At 43.2% G+C, this 21,131-nt stretch overlaps 1 pseudogene; it reads left to right on the top strand.

The window, feature by feature from the left end:
- Positions 1–12,051: 12,051 nt before the first annotated feature.
- LOC136547256 (3-ketoacyl-CoA synthase 11-like) lies at positions 12,052–19,607 on the top strand (annotated as a pseudogene).
- The last annotated feature ends 1,524 nt before the right edge of the window (positions 19,608–21,131 follow it).

Below are 21,131 nucleotides of genomic sequence, written 5' to 3'. Positions count from 1 at the left end.
AGCTCCGTCTGATTTTAGCTTCATCTCATTTTACCTGAACCAAACAAAGGACATGTCGCTGAGCATCTCAAAACTTTCAAATAGCACCATCGAAGGGGAAGCTTCAGTGTAACTCATAAGAATAAATCAGTTAAAGCTCATGAGGTTGTGTAAGAAAAATCAATTATCATTCAGGATGAATATCGTTATTTAGACAAATATTAGTCAATGGCAATAAGATATCAACAATAATTAGTTTATGCTAAGCTAATGACTGCAAGTAACCGAATCCCTTTTATATAAAAGAAATAACTCATCATCATTTAACCATTTAATAAAGATAAATCTAATAAACATATTAGATCTCATCTATCGCTATGACCAGTGGGGCATGAGGCAGAATCATACAGGCCGTAGAAACAACAATAGATTCAACGACCCTAACTTATTACTAATATCAGTGGGGCATGAGGCAGAATCATGCAGGTCGTAATACAATAACAAGATCATGGGGCTAACACATCTTTCGACCTATCTTTATTTCAATGGTCTCGTGACATGAACTGTTCGTGAAAGCACTCGATATCGGCTAAAACAGTCGATTCAGGCATAGCGCACAGTTAAGGTCATGCCCTATCAGGAATAAATCTACTAAATAATGATCCCCACTCAATGGTGCTAATAGTGGGGTGTGAGGCAGAATCACACAGGCCGTGATAACGGGCCATAGAACGGTTTTCGCTAGCCAATAGATCTACTCAAGATCAGATATGTCTTAACCGCATACTATGCATGACCAAGATTGATATAAAACAGCCAATAAAACATAACTCATCATTTAAAGTGCAGATTAGATCAAATTTAGATTAACAAACGATGGGTTAAAATGATATAAGGTCGATGTATATCAATCCCAATCGGGCAAAGTGATATTGCTGTAATCAAATAAACAATGAAAGTAATAAACAATATCGGTAACTTAATGAATCTATCTGAAGGAACGCCGCCCTTAGATAGAGCTGATAACTTGACTTTAATCTAGTTCGAGCAGTGGAGGTCGACCAGATCGATGTAGCCATACTTGAACTAAACAAGAGTCGATAACTAACTTATACCAGAGTCACAGTGGAGGTCGACCGGATCGATGCAGCCTTACGAATAGAAGTATAAGCCATGACGGTACTTACAGATAAGCCAGAGGTCGGCTGAACCGATGCAGCCCTGCTCGCTAAAGAACTCACCGAGATCTACTCTACTCCTACTCCTAAAGGGTGGCCGGAGCCAAAAAAAAGTAAGTAACTTGTATTGGATTGATTGTGTGTCCTTTACAATAGTCGAGGTCCAATATTTATATCCAGAACCTACGCATGATTCCTACCTAAGCATGACTCATCACAATTTTTGGCCCTAGAGAAAACATTCCGAATTTAAGATAACTTGGAATCTAATCTTTCCCTTTTTGTAGAGTCCAACATGCTTTGTCCCGGCGCCGATCGTAGCCTTTGTCGTTATCTGCTGGCGCTATCTGAAGAAAGTCGATTCTAGTGTTGCATTTGAATCAGCTGATACCGACCTGCACGCAATTGATTTCTTGATGACATAATCTTGGGAGCTTTTGAGTCCCTGCGATTCTTCTTCCAATTTTTGGTGTAAACACATGCCTCCCAATTTTGGGATAAACGTAATTTTATTCCAAAATTATCACGTCCGTATCCCCGATAGGTCCGCAGCCATAGGTAGAGAATCTTGATCTGGGGTCTACTATTTGTCGTCGTCTATGTCAGCTCATGAGCCCATGCTTCAAAACTTTTATGAGAGCATCATTGCTTCACGGGCACTTGGATTCATCTTTCTAGGCCAGCTATAAAATGTCTATCCGACTCTGGCTAGAGCAACTCAACAATTCAGCTATGTTTCTCTTCCATCTGCTCCCTCAAGTGCTTCTAACTCTATCGGACCCTCTATGGTCTATCCTTTTGCTATGAAGATCTTGAGCGCCTTGTCGAGCAAGAGGATCAGCTACTACGTTTAAAAGAATTCTTGTGATATCACCTGAGTCTTCTCCCCATGCTCGTAGAGCTGTTCTAGTGTTTGCAATGGCTAAAATGTGTGGACACCTTCCCCTTATTCGTTCCATCAAACGCCCACCGGGAAAGCCACATGCTTCTTTCCCACAGTTTCCTAGTCACTGAGAAATCAGCTGGGCATCTATTAGGCGGGTGGCCTTTCCCCTTCTCCTGGCATAATTTTATCAACAGGCTAATGTGACTCAGTTCACGATGACCTTCGGCCTTGTGGGGACCCAGACTCCCTTCAATCCAATGAAGCCTTGGTGGGTTGATCTCTGGTCAATGTAAATTCTTCGTATCCATCCCACGATATTTTGTAATTTGGAGAAGCAATAAGTCTGAATCTGTTATCTCTTCGTTATCTGTCCCCTAAATTTCTAGAGTGTCGATCCATTTCCATATCTAATTTCAATTTCACACCCCCAGCAAAATCTATCTTCTCGCCTTCCCAGGCTATATATAAGAGCCATGGCTGTGGATCGAAAAACAACCCACTTCATCTCAAACCTTCTGCGTCCTTAGTATAGTTCCTGTTTTTCCATAGGTTTGAGATCATGGAGAACAGTAAGAGATCTACTGAGGTGGCCCTCAATGGATCTGCATCATCACGCCAGCGCCTTCATCGCCAAGAAGGTGCAACTTGGGATGCTCCCATCATTCCAGAGCAGAGGGCCGACTCTGCTCAGCTTTTGGGGTCATCTTCAGTACCAATTCGCCGCTAGCTCCCCCGCTATCCGAGGAGGCATATCGACAATGACGATCTGCTAGCCTCCATCGATAGGACTAACCAGAATCTAGCCAGCTACCTCTCCCTTGTAGAATCGGCTTTGGCCATGATTCAAGGCCAATCTCCCCCTAAGGCTAGCCCGGTGGGGGAAAGGTTGGACATGGCTGAAGCCAGAATCATAGGTGAGACGTCTACCACAATTTCTCTGTCTTCTTCTTAATTTTTCCCTCAAGATTTCTAATCATTCTTTCCTTAAATCTCTTAGATCTAACTGCTCAGTTGGAAAGCCTTCGATCAGCCGTGGATCATGTGGTGGGATTTGTTAATGCTAGGGGCACCGTTCCGATGGTTTGCTTGCACGACATCCTGAACCGTGTTAGGGAGGTCGCTCTTCATGGTGTTTGTCATGGTGCTACCATGGCGTTGGCTGCTGCATAAGCCCGCTCTGGCCATAATCTTTGGCTTCTTCCCCATGGTTTTGCAGACACGGCACACCCTAGGGATCATGAGCGCTTAGTTGAGGATTTCTTTAATGCCGCCAACTCTGTAGCCTTCAACACCCTGGTCGATGATATAGTAAGCAAAGTGTTTTTCGACCCGTAGCTTGTAATAGGTGATATTTAGCAAACAATTTCCTCGTCTTGAGTGATTTTCCTTTGTTTCGTACTTCATATTATACGCATCACTCCGTCCATGTTTGCTTTGCTCCTATAGGTGATACACATCATACCGGCTTTTACCCCTTTGGGTTTATTTTTGCACTAGAGGCGATACCTTTCTGATATCGGTTATTAGAGCTGACGACCAAACAAATTGGTTATTAAGTACTAATCCAAACGCTAGGGTAATATTTCTTTAGATATTTCCCATTGATTGCTCGGTCAAATTCTTCCTCTCCTCTTAGTGTTTCCAAAATATAAGCATTACCAAGCGCATAATGTTTGATCCGATAAGGTCCTTCCCAGTTAGGTCACCATTTGCCGAATTTACTGTCCTTTGACCTGATCGGCAATTTCACTTTCCAGACCAAGTCTCCTTCAGAAAATTGCTTAATCTTGACCTTTTCATTATAATATTTTGCATTCCTTAGTTTATTGGCTTCGATGTTTTCAAGAGCACACAGCCGAAGGCAACTTAAGTCCTCTAAGTCATCTATCATAAGATTCTTGTAGACTTCGGCTGATAAATCATTTTGCAATGTAACACGCCTCAATCTAGTCTAAACTTCCTAAGGAAGAACTACATTATGGCCATACACAAGTTCATAAGGCGACATTTTAATCGATCCATGACAGGCCATCCTGTATGCCCATAGTGCTTCATTAAGCGTTGAATGCCACTTCCTTGGTTGTTCTTTAATCTTTTTCTTGATTAGCTTAATCATAATCTAATTGGACGCTTCTACCTAGCCATTAGCCTAAGCATAGTAAGGAAAAGAATTTAGTAGCTTGATTCTCATACTGGCAGCAAAATCTCTAAACTCTTCTGATGTGAACATTGTCCCGTGATCGGTAGTTATAGTTTGAGGAATCCTGAAACAATACACAATGTGCTCCCTGATAAAATCAATCATGTTCTTTGAGGTTACCATCTTCAAAGGAATTGCCTCAACCCATTTAGTAAAGTAATATGTTGCTACCAATATGAACTTATGTCCTTTGCTTGAGGACAGAAAAGTATGGCCAATTAAACCAATTCTCCAACCTCGAAACGGCCCTGGCTTGATTATTGGATTCATGGCTGACGCAGGCGATTTCTAGACATTATCAAAACATTGACTAACCTGTCACCCCTTGTAATATTCAAAACAGTCTTTCAATATCGTTGGCCAGACATATCCAATTATGCGAATAATCCACTTCATCTTATAAGCCGATTGATGGGCACCACATATTTCTTCATGCACCTCGCCCATCAACACCTTAGCTTCCTCTTGGTTTAAGCATTTGAGCAACACCCCATCGGCTATTTTATAATATAGCTGATCATCTAGTAAAACTTAGTCGATTTATACCTTAGCTTTCTGGTAACTTTCCATGTTGGATTCCTAAGGTAGTCGGCTATTTCAATTCTCCAATCATCACTCGAGGTCTCACTACTCAAAACTTCTTAAAACACTCGATAGCCTGAAGCACTTTGATCTAGATGATTAGCTTCTTGATTCTGTGTTCTCAGAATATTTTGAAAAGAGACATGAGGAAACTCTTTCAGCAACCTTTGACATTCATCATAATATCTCCTCAAAGTATCTGCTTTGCACTCATATAGGATGATCAACTGATTAATAATTAACTATGAACCTCCAAATACTTCAATTGCTTCAACCTTTACTTCATGAAGAAGTTAAAGTCCCTTAAGAATAACTTCATATTCTGCTTGGTTGTTGGTAATCATTGATTCAATTAGAAGAGCAAACTCAAAACTTGTCCCTAGAGGCGAAATAATAACATGTCATTGATAACATGTGCTTAATCACATCAGCCTTGGAAACAACCGTACACTAGGCTGATAATAAGTAGTGTCGCAACTTAGTGCAAAAGAAATATAAGCACAGGCATAACTTTTCGGTGGGAGAATATCTTGTCTCTAGATCTAGTGGACTTCTACTCAGATAGAAAACAACTCTCTCTTTTCCTTCAAATTCTTGCATCAAGACCGATCCAATTGTCTTGTCATCAACTGATATGTACAATTTAAAAAGGCTTACCTTGCTGAGGAGGGACTTGCACAGGTGGGCATTTTATATATTCTTTTATCTCTTCAAACGCCTTTTGTTGTATGTTGCCCCACTTAAATTCTTGATCATTTGTCAACTTCACCAAGGGAGAAAACGGCAAAACTCTTTTCGACAAATTTGAAATGAATCTCCTGATGAAATTAATCTTACCAAGTAAAGATTATAACTCTATTTTAGTAGTCAGGGGAACTGCCTCATCAATTACTTTTATGCTTTTTTGACCAACTTCGATTCCTCTCTCGTGGACCATAAAACCCAAGAATTATCCAGCTGACACTCCAAAAGCACACTTATTAGGATTTATCATTAGACCATGTTTTCTTGTGCATTCCAGAGTCTCTCGCAAATAAGCTAGATGCTCTTTGTACCCTTTGGATTTTATCATCACATCATCAATGTAGATTTCAACAATCCTGCCGATCAACTTTTGAAAAGTGTAATTCATCGCCCTTTGATAAGTTGCACTGGCATTCTTCAGACCAAAGGTCATCACAACCCACTCGAATAAACCGATTGCACCGGGGCACCTAAAAGCGGTTTTTGCTATGTCTTCCTCAGCCATGAAAATTTGGTTATACCCTGCATTGTCGTCCATGAAGCTAATAACCTTATGCTCGGCTGCTGCATCTACTAACATATCAGCTATCGGCATCGGATAACTATCCATGGGAGTGGCTTTGTTCAGATCCCTGAAATCGATGCAAACTCTTAATTTTCCATTCTTATACACCGGGACAACATTCGATATCCACTCTGCATATCGGCATGGTAGGATAAACTTTGCTTCTAGTAACCGTTCAGTCTCATTTTTGATATCATCAAGCACGTTCAGGTTGAATCTCCTTGGAGCCTGTTTAAATGGCCGATATCCAGGTTTGATTGGCAACCGATGTTCGATAATTGACAGGTCTAGACCAGGCGACTCATAGTATTCCTAAGCAAAATAGTCTTTAAATTCCTTTAACAAATCAACTAACTCTCGTTTATACTCAGGATCCAACTTGGCACTTACATACGTCGGCTTAGGTCTATCTCCAGAACCAATATCTACTTCTTCTAATTCATCGGCCGATGTGAAACCATGTCCTAGTTTGCCATCTGTACCATCTATTAGATTATCCAGTAAGACAAATTTTCAAAGTCGACTGCTCGGATCGGCTGTTGGCTTTCATCGTTGATTCTAATGAAGCCTCCTTCCCATAACTTGCCAGAAAAGCATTCAAAGTCTCCTAGTTCCTAGAATACTGGATCGGCTGTTGCAATGCTCACAGACTCATCAGCGCGAACTAGTTCGACATCATCTCCATGCCATTGAATCAAACACTAATGCATGGTTGATGGTACACAATAGTTCGCATGAATCCAATCACGACCAAGGAGCAAACTATACGACCCTTTTCCATCGATGACGAAGAATGTGGTGAGCAGAGTCTTACTCCCGATTGTTACTTCGATGTTTATTGCCCCCCGGGTCTTAGATGCATTACCCCCAAAGTCTTTAAGCATCATGTCGGTCTCAATCAGATCTCTTGGTCCCTTGCCAAGCTTACAAAAGGTGGTGTAAGACATGAGATTGACAGAAGCACCTCCATCTACCAACATCTTGTTCATCGGCTTCCCATCAACCAAACCTTTTACATATAAAGCTTTTAATTGCTGATGCTTGACTAGTTTATCAAATATTGCTTGTTGTATAATCGTCAACTTAGCAACTATCTCCTCATACTCCAATTCATCGAAATCTGAATAAACTTCTTGATCTACTGGAGCTTTGAACTTTGATGGCAACAGAAAAGCCATTTGAATATTAGCCGATGGTTGCTTTCTATCGGCTGTTCGCTTAGCACGCCATACTTGAGGATGACCGGATGCCTGAGCCTGTTCCAACTCTCTATTCCTTAGGCGTTGCACCCTTCTCTTCTGGCTTCTTGTCAAACCTCTTGGACATCATTGGCCTTCCTGCCAAACATACTTTCTCTCGTTGCCTTCTTCTTCATAATCAGCTCAGTCTTGATCAACAACTCTTTTTCCAAGCTGATTATGAATATTTCCATTTTTAAGCGCCGATCCATGTTATCATGATGATATGCATTTTGAGCATGGATAGACCGGCGGTTGGCTTGAGATTGCCTAAACTCCCAATACTGATCACTGCACTCTAGATAGCTATTCCTGGTAGGCAACTTCAAACCTTCATTCTAGCAATATTTGAAGAAATGATAATTTCAATGCAATTTAGCTTGCTTTCTTTCATACCTTTCTCTTTCCTATTGACGTTGGTATTCTTGCTTTTCTAACCAACGCTGATAATCATTTTCCTTCTGCCACTGCCATTTATTCAACATAATTCGAGATGTGACCCGTAGCTTTGTTGCCCCACCTTTTGATATTTCTCCCTACTCATATCGGCTCTTTTGCCTGTCGCGATGTCTTCTAATTTCTCTATATTCGTCAGCCGATATTTGCATATCAGGATCGACTGTTCTAGCTTCCCTTCATTTGGTTGATGTTAGGACCTTAGTCTTTCCTTTGAGCAGCCTAGCATCGACCATGTTTTGATCTCCTGGGAAAGGATTATCATCAACTTTCATTTTTCGAGGCGTATTAAATTTGAGTCTTCCTTGCTGAATAGTCCTCTATATATGCTGCCAAAAAATTCTACATTCATTAGTGGAATGAGAAGTAGCGTTATGAAACTTGTAGAACTTCTTATTCTTCAACTGATCTGGGGGCAATATAACATGATTATTGGGCACCTTAATTTGTCCCTTCTCAAGCAAAAAATCAAAGAGCTTGTCTGATTTTGTGACATCAAAGTCATAGCTCTCCTGTTCTCCAAGGATTTGACACCATTACTGTCTTTTTGCCTCAATTCTATTCAGCCATAGCAACCTCTTCTTCTTCATCTTCATAGCCGTCATCGACTGAGTATGGATTATAAGCTTTGGCCACTATGGTACTTTTATGGAATCGAGTATCTCTGTGCATACTCTAGAATTGGTTATTGAGCGCTGCCACTCGTTGAGCCAATTGACCCAAGTTGCCAAATTTATGTCCCAGCAGCTTTTCTTTCTGTGTTGGCAACATCCCTTGAACGGCCAAAGCAGCTAGCTGATCATCAGCCAAGTTTAATGAGAAGCACAAATTTCTAGTCTCCAGGAACCTCTGAAGAAACTCAGTGCCCAATTCATTAGTTTTCTATCTTATAGTTGTTGAATTGGTAATCTTCTTTTTTCTAGTCCCAGTATAAAAATATATATGAAATTTCTTTTCTAGGTCAGCCCAGTTGGCGATGGAGTTGACTGGCAATGATGAAAACCAAGTGAAGGCTGGCCTTGATAGTGACAGGGAGAAGAAACGAACTCGATGGGCCTCCTCAACTAATGCCTCGCCCAATTGTATAAGATATCGACTAACATGTTCTATCATGCTTATGCTGTCCTGGTCAGTGAACTTGGCAAACTCTAGGAGCCTGTAATTTGTAGAAAGGGTGACCAAATCGTACCATTCTGGATATGAGCGTTTGTACAAGAAGGTCAGTCCTTTTGGCTTCAGACCGAACTAATTCTTCATCATCTCTATCACCTTTAGCAACAACTCATTAGCATGTGAATTTGGATTTCTCTGCACCTGTTGACCCATCTATGGATTGAAATCCCATGTGCCTTGATACCCTGGATTCGGAATCATGTGAAGGGTGTAATAATCTGTGCCATAATAATACCCTTATGGAATCTCTATCTGCTGGGTCCTTTGCTGGTTTCCTGCTTGGAGTCTCTGATTATATACATGAGGATCTATATCCCTACGGATCCTTTGAATTGATGGTGCTATTTTTTGAGCCGACGACGGTATGTGGCCCGATGTGCCAAAATTAATCACCTGGTTCTAACCTTGCCCCGCCGGCTGTTGCACATGTTGCACTGATGATCTAGGATTATACTGTATCTGATTCATAGTAGTATCTTGAGCTTATTTAGAAGAATTCTGAACTGCCTAGACATCATCATTACCAGCTGGTGCTGCTTCTTAATGGTTGGTATCGACTTGATTAGTCCTTAGGTCGATGGATGTTGAATGTTGTAATAAGCTGGCCTGACCTGATCATCTGGAAACCCATGAAACACTTCTTTCATGGCGTTGTGGAATGTGTCCAAGAAAGCTTCATTATGGCTTGATATGACATCATGAACAGATTTGTTAACAGCTTCCGTGAAGAAACATCTGTCTTTAGCTTCAACTGCATCTGACTACCCATGCAATAGAACTCTTGGTAGTGGATATTTCTGAACAATTGTGTTGTCACATGTTTTGGTGTAGGACAACAAACACTTGTTTTGAAATTCTTCTATAGCTTTGCTGATGACACCTTTATCTCCATCAGGTAGGTCTTCGTAATGTACCATAAGGATGTCATTGTTGTTGTAAACCACCATGATGATTATGGGTCCATCGAGCATGCCAAGAACGTGTGTTGACACTAAAATTTTGTCCCGTGCCGAGGGCACACGAGCAAGCCAAATGGGTCTGCTTGATGGAGCTATAGATCCGCCTAGCTTCAACATAGGGGTGGTCGATCCTGCGTACTCCTCCTAAGACATGCCAGTCAATTTGACCCTACAATTAACAAGGAGAGAAAGCTAATTAGTAATTTAAGGCGGAACATGCCTGTGTTTCCAGACAGTCCCGAATGTGCGGCTTTGAGAGCCGATATGAAAGGAGATCGACTAAAGAGTCGATTCCAACATACTCATAAGAATAAATCAGTTAAAGCTCATAGGGTTGTGTAAGAAAAATTAGTTATCATTCAGGATGAATATCGTTATTTAGACAAATATTAGTCAATGGCATCTGAGCTATTAGTTCTCTACTGTGCTCTTGGCCTTGGCTAGCCCATAGTCCATAACATCGAGTGTAGATCTCGTGCACATGTAGGAGGAATAGGCATGACCAAGGAACCACAGCCGACCACCCATAACGCAAAGCGTGGAGCCCGTAGCATATGTAGGGAGAGATCGGAGACTGGGTCTTCTCCATAGAGCACAGAACAAGACATGTGCTGCTCAGCAGTTGGAGAAATATCTTAGAGATTTGGAGAAACGTGTTTGGAGATTTGGAAAAACCTGTTTGGCGAAATACGTTGGAGAATTGGAGAAACGTGGTCGAAGAGTTTATGGAGATCACGTATTGGAGTTCGTTAAGGAGTAGCTTAGAGCTGGCAACCGCAAATCCAGATTAAACCATAATGGAGAAATAATGGAGACAAATTATGGAGACCAAAACTTTACTCATCATGGAGAGGAGGATACATATCTGGAGCGTTTCAAGGATAGAAACGCATAAGGAGCTCGATGTGCCATGAACTAGGAATATTGATTCTGTCCAAGTCACATAGCCGGTAAGACCGTGGTCGGGTAACCTCTATGATGACGTAAGGCCCTTCCTAAGGGGAGGAGAGCTTGTGCATCCCTTCGGTTTTTTGCTTTCTACGGAGAACAAGGTCGCCGACAGCAAGTGAACGACCTTTGATGTTGCGGTTGTAGTATCTCCACAAGCCTTCTAGATATTTGGCTATGCAGACATAGGTGATCAGGCGTTCCTCCTCGGGTCTATTGACGTCCTCAGTTCGAATAGCTGTGGCTTGCTCTTCATCATAGTGTTCCACCCTAGGTGCTCGAAAGGCAATGTCCGCTGGTAGTATGGCTTCTGAGCCATAGATCAAGAAATATGGAGACACACCGGTGTTGCGACTAGCTTGAGTACGTAGTCCCCAGACCACAACTGGTAGCTCTTTGAGCTGTCTGCCCAGATGCTTTTCTTCTTTCTGATATAGCCTCTTTTTTAGGGCATCAAGGATCATGCCGTTTGCCCGTTCGACCTGGCCATTGACTCTAGGATGGGCAACGGAGACGTATTTGATGGAGATGCATCAGTCTTCGCAGAAGTCCCAAAAATGATGGCCAGTGAATGTGGTTCCGAGGTCGGTGATAATGCTGTTTGGGAGACCAAATCTGTGGATGATATCTTCGAAAATCTCGACTGCCTTCTTTGTCATAGCTGAGACAAGCGGTTTATACTCGATCCACTTGGAGAACTTGTTGATGGCGATGTACACATACCGGAAACCACCTGGCACTAGCTTGAAAGGCTTAATCATGTCCAGTCCCTAGCATGCGAAAGGCCAGGAAGCTGTGATGGTCTATAGTTCTTGTGCCGGCACATGTATTTGCTTGGTGAAAAACTTGTGACCATTTCTGTTCTGAATTGCTGTTCTTTGGCACCTAAGATAACTGATAATTCAGATTTAAGGAAAAAATATGAGGGTTACTTTTCATTCATTTTTGTTTGGTCGATTTTTGTGGCAACTTCTTGACTCGGATGTTGAAGAAATTAAGGAAACGCATTGCATTTTTTTAGCTAGCCATATCTCTACTCAGATCCTTTACACAAGCAACAAGGCACAACATTGTGAAGTTTCATCTCGGCGTTGTTGTTTTTCTCGTTTTACTGGCCTGACCGAACTCTGTTACAGAGGGGCCATGGAAAACCCGGCGCCGCCGACCGATCCGGCCGCTACCACAGGCGCCACGCCGTCGCCGTCGCCGTCGCGGTAGCTGCCGAACTTCCAGCAGTCGGTGCGGCTAAAGTACGTGAAGCTAGGGTACCATTACCTCATCACCCATGGCATGTACCTGCTGCTGACCCCGCTGATGGTGCTGGTCGCCGTGCACCTCTCCACACTGTCCCCGCGTGACGTGGCCGACCTGTGGGCGCACCTCTACCTCAACCTCATCTCCGCGGTGGCCTGCTCCACACTACTCATCTTCCTAGGCACGGCTTACTTCCTGACCCGCCTGTGGCCCGTGTACCTGGTGGACTTCGCCTGCTACAAGCCGGGTCTCGAGCGGCGGTGCACGCGCGACACCTTCATGCGCTGCTCTAGGCTCACCGGCTGCTTCACGGACGCTAGCCTCGAGTTCCAGCGCAAGATCCTGGAGCGCTCGGGGCTCGGCGAGGACACGTACCTTCCCCCCGCCATCACGCGGGTGCCGCCCAACCCGTCCATGGACGAGGCGCGCGTGGAGGCGCGGGAGGTGATGTTCGGCGCCGTGGATGAGCTGCTGGCCAAGACAGGCGTGAAGCCCAAGGACATTGGGATCCTGGTGGTGAACTGCAGCCTGTTCAACCCGATGCCATCGCTGTCGGCCATGGTGGTGAACCACTACAAGCTGCGCGGGAACATGGTGAGCTACAACCTCGGTGGGATGGGGTGCAGGCGTGCAGCGCAGGGTTGCTGTCCGTGGACCTCGCCAGGGACCTGCTGCAGACGCACCTGGGGTCGTACGCGCTGGTGATCAGCACAGAGAACATCACGCTCAACTAGTACTCGGGCAACGGCCGCTCCAAGCTGGTGTCCAACTGCCTGTTCTGGAGGGGCGGCGCGGCGGTGCTGCTCTCGAACCGGCTATCCGACCGACGGCGGGCCAAGTACGAGCTGGTGCACACGGTGCGCATGCACAAGGGCACCGACGACCGGTGCTTCAGCTGCGTGACGCAGGAGCAGGATGGCGAGGGCGTCCTGGGCGTGTCGCTGTCCAGGGACCTAATGGCGGTGGCGGGCGATGCACTCAAGACCAACATCACGATGCTAGGCCTGCTGGTGCTGCCGCTGTCAGAGCAGCTGCTGTTCATGGTCATGTTAGACACGACAGTGCTTCTAAACCATAGATCGGGGTAAGCATCTTACTTAGGGTTTTGCTTTCCGTCGTTGGCAGCACTCTTCTTTAGATCAGATTAGGTTTTCCTGTAGGTCAGATCAACCTCGTAGTTAGAGTCATGATCCCTACCTTTTATAGTGCTGTGCGATAGGGATCCACCAACCATATTAGGGTTGGACGCCCCCAATCAGGACGTAGAGACAAGGGTGGGCCTATTGGTGGAGATCGACTAACATTCTCCCCTTGATCTCACTACCATCTTTCATTTCATATCATTTCCTTGTGTTCATTCCATTACAGATTAGCGTATAGAACATGTTTCATCGTCACGATCAATTGTCGATAGATTTAACATCTACAACACACCACTCTGTTCTGAAATAGATACTTGACTTTGGACCTTCTTTTGTCCAGGAATTTTAGGCTTTTCCTTAAGCCCATGCCAGCTACATGTTCTCTGAACACGTTGGGTGGTAAGCCTTTTGTAAGCGGATCCGCGAGTATCTTTTTGGTACTTATATACTCAAGACTTATGACTTGATCCCGGACTTTATCTTTCACAACATAATACTTTATGTCAATGTGTTTGGCAGCACCACTTGACTTATTGTTGTGAGCATACTGTAGTGCCGGATTATTATCGCAGTATAACTTAAGTGGTCTATAGATATTGTCAACCACCTTCAAACTGGGTATGAACTTCTTTAGCCAGTTTACCTGCCCCGTTGCCTCATAACACGCTACAACCTCGGCATATATTATGGACGATGTAGTGACGGTTTGCTTTAAGCTTTTCCATGAAATAGTTCCCCCTGCGAGAGTGAACACATATCCTGACGTGGATTTTCTATCATCTCCCGCATAATCATAATCTGAATATCCCACTATATGAAGTAAATCAGATCTTCTATACGTCATCATGAGGCCTTTCGTTCCTTGCAAATAATGCAAGACTTTCTTTACCAATTTCTAGTGTTCTGTTCTAGGATTGCTTTGGAATCTGCCAAGTAACCCAGTAACAAATGTCAAGTCAAGGCACGTACATACTTGAGCATATTGCAAGCTTCTGACAGCTGAAGCATATGAAACCGCTTTCATTTGATCGATCTCATATTGGTTCCTGGGGCATTGAAAATCTCCATATCTGCCGCCCTTTACTATAGGAGCAGGTGAGGGACTACATTTGTGCATACTAAATTTCTTTAAGATTCTTTCTATGTATGCCTTTTGTGATAGTCCTAATACCCCTTTACTTCTATCTCGGTGAATCTTGATCCCTAGAACGAATGAGGCTTCACCAAGATCTTTCATATCAAATTTTGAAGACAAACACTTCTTTATCTCCAGTAGTAGATTGACATCACTACTAGCAAGTAAGATATCATCCACATACAGGACAAGAAAGATAAACTTTACATTCTTAAACTTTGTATAGGCATAATTGTCCTCTACATTCTCTTTAAATCTAAAATTCTTTATTGTCTAATCAAACTTCAAGTACCACTATCTTCAAGCTTGTTTTAATCCATAAATTGATTTCTTTAGGCGGCATCCCATTCGTTCTTTTCCTTCCATGATAAAACCTTTCGGTTGTGCCATGTAAATATTTTCCTCCAAGCCTCCGTTGAGAAATGTCGTCTTTACATCCATCTGATGTAATTCTAAAACGTAATATGTCACTAATACCATTATGATTCTAAAGAAAATCTTACATGAGACTGGAGAAAATGTCTCATTGTAATCAATGCCTTCTCTTTTCGTAAAACCTTTTGCCACAAGTCACGCTTTATATCTCTCTATATTCCTTTGAGAGTCAAGTTTTGTTTTGTAGACCCATTTATAGCCTACTGTTTTGGCTCCTTTAGGAATTATTTTCAAGTCCCAAACATTATTGGCATTCATAGATTTAATTTCATCTTCCATGGCCTCAAGCCACTTTGATGAATGATCACTTCTCATGGCTTCTTCAAATGAGGTGGGATCTGCCTCAATTTGAAATTCCTCAATGTTGTATACTTCATAGTCAGTAGGAATAGCTGATTTTCTAACCCTTTGAGACCTTCTAGGGGCCTCCACATGTGGCACATCTTCTGTTTGAGGCTATTGTTGCTTCCCCTCATATGTGGCAATAGATTCTATAGGATCCTGAAGAATAGGTTCTTTATCGTCATTCATTGTTGCCACAGATGGAATAACAACAGGTGCTGACATCACAGTATCTTACACTATCGGTGCAGCGACAGCAGGCAGTGAGAAAATTGGCTCAGGAATCATCGGAGTTGGCGCATACACCTGCTTCTCTTCAAGATTAATTTCTCGAGCTACCATGCTCCCCCTCATCAATTCATCCTTTAGGAAGACAGCGTGTCTCGTTTCCATAAATTTTGTATGTCTCTCTGGACAGTAGAAATGAAAATCTTTTGACTTTTTTTGGTAGCCAATGAAATGGCAACTTACTGTTTTGGGATCTAGCTTCCCAATGTTTGGGTTAAATACTTTAGCCTCAGCAGGACTCCCCCACACACGTAAGTGATTTAGTGAGGGTACTCTTTCTGTCCACAACTCATATGGTGTTTTGGGCACCGACTTACTTGGTACTCTATTGAGAATATGAATGGCGGTTTTTAACGCTTTCATCCACAGGCTCAACGGTAAGATAGAGTAACTTATCATACTGCGCACCATATCCATCAGGGTACGATTGCTTGTTTTAGCTACTCCATTCTGTTGAGGTTCGCCCGATGTAGAATACTGGGCTACTATGCCATTCTCCTGTAAGAACCTTGCAAAAGGTCCAGAAACTTGGCCATATGGGGTATGCCGACCGTAGTACTCCCCCCCACGGTCGGATATGACTATCTTAATCTTTAAATTGTGTTGGTTTTCAACTTTTGCCTTAAATATCTTAAATTTATCCAATGCTTCTTTTCTTTCTTTGATTGGATAAATATAGCCATAATGGGAGTAATCATCTGTGAATGTTATGAATGAATCATAACCATCCACACTCTTTATAGGAAACTAACCACAGATATCTGTGTGAATAATCTGTAAAATTCATGTGCTTCGTTTAGCATCTTTCTTAATTTTCTTTACATACTTTCCTTTTATGCATTCTCTGTATTGTTCTAAATCTGAGAGCTCTAATGGAGAAAGAATATTATTCTTAACTAGTCTTTCTATTCTCTCCCTCGAAATATGGCCTAAACGACACTGCCATAATTTTGACGAGGCATCGTGAGCTCTCTTATGCCACCATTTCTAGAGTAACTCTCTGTCACTAGCTGCTTTATCAGCTAGATAGCATATGTCTTTGAAGAGCCAGTGAACTGACTCTTTATTCTATTGAGGTACTGGTGACCGTGTCACACTCTAGGATTGAGCCCACAATTGCAGGCTTAATCGTGTTCTTTATCACAGCCAAACATTTTTTGTTGGCAGTGACCCACTTCCTATGCTTAAGGTCATAGGACATCTTTTGAGATTCAAAATCCCTTTCTTTAGTTACCCAAGCGACATCAGTCTTGTTTGTCTCTCTCATCGGTGCCACAGAATCAGTGGGACACGGTGAGGTGACTACCCAGTCCTCCTCAGTTAAGATGAAGGCCAGGTCAATCTTTTTCTTCTACTCCTTGTAGTGGGGATCTCTAACAATTGCATGTCTTGATTTCGACGTTGGTCAAAATTAAAACATACAACTGTTCTTATACACTAACTCTACATCACCATTGTGCAGAAATAGAATTAATGCATAAATCATTACAATTTACAACTATTCTTATACACTAACTCTACATCACCGTTGGGTAGAAATAGAATTAATGCATAAATCATTAAAATTTACAACTGTTCTTATACACTAACTCTACATCACCGTTGGGCAGAAATAGAATTAATGCATAAATCATTAAAATTTACAATATTGTTATTAACAATGTTGGTCAGAAAATAACAACATCATATTCATGTCAAAATCCCTTTTTCTCCAATTAAATATCACGTTGGTTCAAAATAACTTGAGAATAAACAATTTCTTTAGCAGCGAAAAAACTCTCTTTTTCTCTAATTAAATGTCACGTTGGTTCAAAATAACTAGAGAATAAATAATTTCTTTAGCAGCGGAAAAACTCTCTTTTTCTCCAATTAAATATCACGTTGGTTTAAAATAACTGTAGAATAAACAATTTCTTTAGCAGTGGAAAAACTCTCTTTTTCTCCAATTAAATATCACGTTGATTCAAAATAACTAGAGAATAAACAATTTCTTTAGCAGCGGAAAATGTATACTCAATTTCTTGAATTTTACCCACAGGGAAAATTACTTTTTCTATTTTTGTTTGAGCTATTTTTTCCTTTTTCAGAAATAAGCAATTACTGGAAAATAAAAATGAAAAAACTGATCTTGGGCCGGAACTCGCACAGTGGCCCGGCCCAGCACTGCCCTTTCAACCGTGCGTGCGTGCGCTGCGCTGACCCAGGCCGCAACCTAGGCCTGGGCCGGCAAAGTAGCCCGGTGCGCTTGCCCGCCTGGGCCAAAAGTCAGTCCAATGAATATGGACCGTCAAATTTCATTGGACGGACGCGCGCGTGGGCCGGGTGAACAAAACCTCAGCGATGATGTCGTCACCCCAAACCCTAACACATTCTCTTCGTTCCCTTTCTCTTTCCTCAGCCCACAGCCGGTCGCTTCCTCTCTCAGCCCCGCAGCGCAGAGAGTGAGCACAGAGAACGAAATGGCCATGGCGCCATCGTCGACGCCCTCGCCGGTGCGTGCGTTCCCCAATAGGTGAGCACGCTGCCGTCGAGTGGCCTAGCGGTGGTGCCCTACCACGTGCGTGAGGGCCATGCCCTAGTGGCAGCGATGCCTTCTTCTCGCGCGTCGGTGAAGCGGAAGCGCGCCTGTTCATCCCGCGCGATGGCGGTGTCGACAGCGGCGAGGTAGGCCTCTGCCCTTCCCTTTCTTCTTCCCCTTCTAGATCTAAGTCTTATGATTGGGGATTAGGGTTAGGATTAGGGTTTTGTTAGGGTCAGGATTAACCCGATTTGATTTTTCTTTCGGTTTGATTCGAGATCGGCGAGATAATCCCCTTCCCCTCTTCCCCTTCTTCTTCTTTTGGATCTGCTTTCTAGATTTTCTTCTCGGATTCAACCGATTGGGGATTAGGGTTCACTGTTGTTCTTCCCCAAGACTGATTCATGGGTTAGGGTTCGGCTTTGAGATCATTTCCAAAAACCGACACCCTTTCTCTTCTCTGTGTTTCACCCGATTAGAGTTAGGGTTAGGATAACCCTCTTTCTTCTTAGATCCGAACAGGGTCATTTCTTTTCTTTCCATGCGCCGACGAAGACGGCGGTGCGACACCTTTCCCCACGCGGTGGTGGTTGTGACCGGGAGTTCAGTGACGTCCGCCACCCCCCGGTCTCTTTATAATTTTCTTTTACCCGGTTAGGGTTAGGGTTTCATTCCGAAATGGATCAAAACCTTACGATTTCTTTGATTTCTTTTTAATGCTTTACCCCATACTAGGTCTACACATTAGGCAACCATGGCTCTGATACCATTGTTAGACACAACAGTGCCTCTAAACCACAGATCGAGATAAGCATCTTACTTAGGGTTCCTCTAGTTCACCCTAGCGCAGTTGCGCTGTAGCCTCATGGACGCCGATGTCGAGGGAGCTCGGTGCGATGGAGTCCAGCGTGGTGGTGATGATGCAGAGGCGACAATGGAGTCGGTAGGGCTTCTCATCGCTGGCAGCACTCTTCTTTAGACTAGGTTAGGTTTTCCTGTAGGTGGATCACGGTGGCTCAGATCAACCTCGTAGTTAGAGCCGTGATCCCCACCTTCTTTTATAGTGCTGTGCGACAGGGGCCCACCAACCATATTAGGGTTGGGCGCCCCTGATCAGGGCGCAGAGACAAGGGCCCACCTATTGGTGGAGATCAACTAATAGGCCACACTGGTCGCCAAGAAGGTGCTCAAGATGAAGAAGGTGAAGCCATACATCCCGAACTTCAAGCTGGCCTTCGAGCACTTCTACATCCACGCGGGGGGGCACGCTATGCTGGATGAGCTAGAGAGCAACCTGTCGCTCATGGACTGGCACATGGAGCCGTCGCGGATGACGCTGCACCAGTTCGGGAACACGTCCAGTAGCTCGCTCTGGTACAAGCTAGCCCATAGCGAGGCTAAGAGGAGGATCCACCGGCGCCACCGCATGTGGCAGATCACATTCAGGGCGGGGTTCAAGTGCAACAGCGCCGTGTGGAGGGCGCTCCGCTCGGTGAACCTAGCAGAGGAGACCAACCCGTGGATGGACGAGATCGATATGTTCCCCGTGGATGTTCCCAAGGTCTCCAAGGTTTCTAGCGAGTGAAATGCACCACCGATCATGGTTAGCGATAGTGCTTACTATTCCTTTGGAGTTTGCAATTGTTTGGGTAAAGGATCTGGTGGGAATTTTCTTTAGTTTACATCACTAGGAAAGGCGATGATTGACTTCTCTGAGTTCGGATTATACATAGCATTCATGTTGTTTCTGTATGGCCCTTGGCCCCTAGCCTATCTAGCAGTTGATGGTTCTATGTTCTGACAATTCCACACTCTCTGATGTTTGATCTGAGCCTTTCTACTCTTCGATACATAAACCATCTCAACTCACTAGCTCCGTCTGATTTTAGCTTCATCTCATTTTACCTGAACCAAACAAAGGACATGTCGCTGAGCATCTCAAAACTTTCAAATAGCACCATCGAAGGGGAAGCTTCAGTGTAACTCATAAGAATAAATCAGTTAAAGCTCATGAGGTTGTGTAAGAAAAATCAATTATCATTCAGGATGAATATCGTTATTTACACAAATATTAGTCAATGGCAATAAGATATCAACAATAATTAGTTTATGCTAAGCTAATGACTGCAAGTAACCAAATCCCTTTTATATAAAAGAAATAACTCATCATCATTTAACCATTTAATAAAGATAAATCTAATGAACATATTAGATCTCATCTATCGCTATGACCAGTGGGGCATGAGGCAGAATCATACAGGCTGTAGAAACAACAATAGATTCGACGACCCTAACTTATTACTAATATCAGTGGGGCATGAGGCAGAATCATGCAGGTCGTAATACAATAACAAGATCATGGGGCTAACACATCTTTCGACCTATCTTTATTTCAATGGTCTCGTGACATGAACTGTTTGTGAAAGCACTCGATATCGGCTAAAACAGTCGATTCAGGCATAGCGCACAGTTAAGGTCATGCCCTATCAGGAATAAATCTACCAAATAATGATCCCCACTCAATGGTGCTAATAGTGGGGTGTGAGGCAGAATCACACAGGCCGTGATAACGGGCCATAGAACGGTTTTCGCTAGCCAATAGATCTACTCAAGATCAGATATGTCTTAACCGCACACTATGCATGACCAAGATTGATATAAAACAGCCAATAAAATATAACTCATCATTTAAAGTGCAAATTAGATCAAATTTAGATTAACAAACGATGGGTTAAAATGATATAAGGTCGATCTATATCAATCCCAATCGGGCAAAGTGATATTGCTGTAATCAAATAAACAATGAAAGTAATAAACAATATCGATAACTTAATGAATCTATCTGAAGGAACGCCGCCCTTAGATAGAGCTGATAACTTGACCTTAATCTAGTTCGAGCAGTGGAGGTCGACCAGATCGATGCAGCCATACTTGAACTAAACAAGAGTTGATAACTAACTTATACCAGAGTCACAGTGGAGGTCGACCGGATCGATGCAGCCATACGAATAGAAGTATAAGCCATGACGGTACTTATAGATAAGCTAGAGGTCGGTCGAACCGATGTAGCCCTGCTCGCTAAAGAACTCACCGAGATCTACTCTACTCC

The sequence above is a fragment of the Miscanthus floridulus genome, chromosome 3, assembly GCF_019320115.1.
Source record: "Miscanthus floridulus cultivar M001 chromosome 3, ASM1932011v1, whole genome shotgun sequence".
In the NCBI taxonomy this organism is placed as follows: domain Eukaryota; kingdom Viridiplantae; phylum Streptophyta; class Magnoliopsida; order Poales; family Poaceae; genus Miscanthus; species Miscanthus floridulus.
This window is presented reverse-complemented; position numbering and strand designations above follow the sequence as displayed.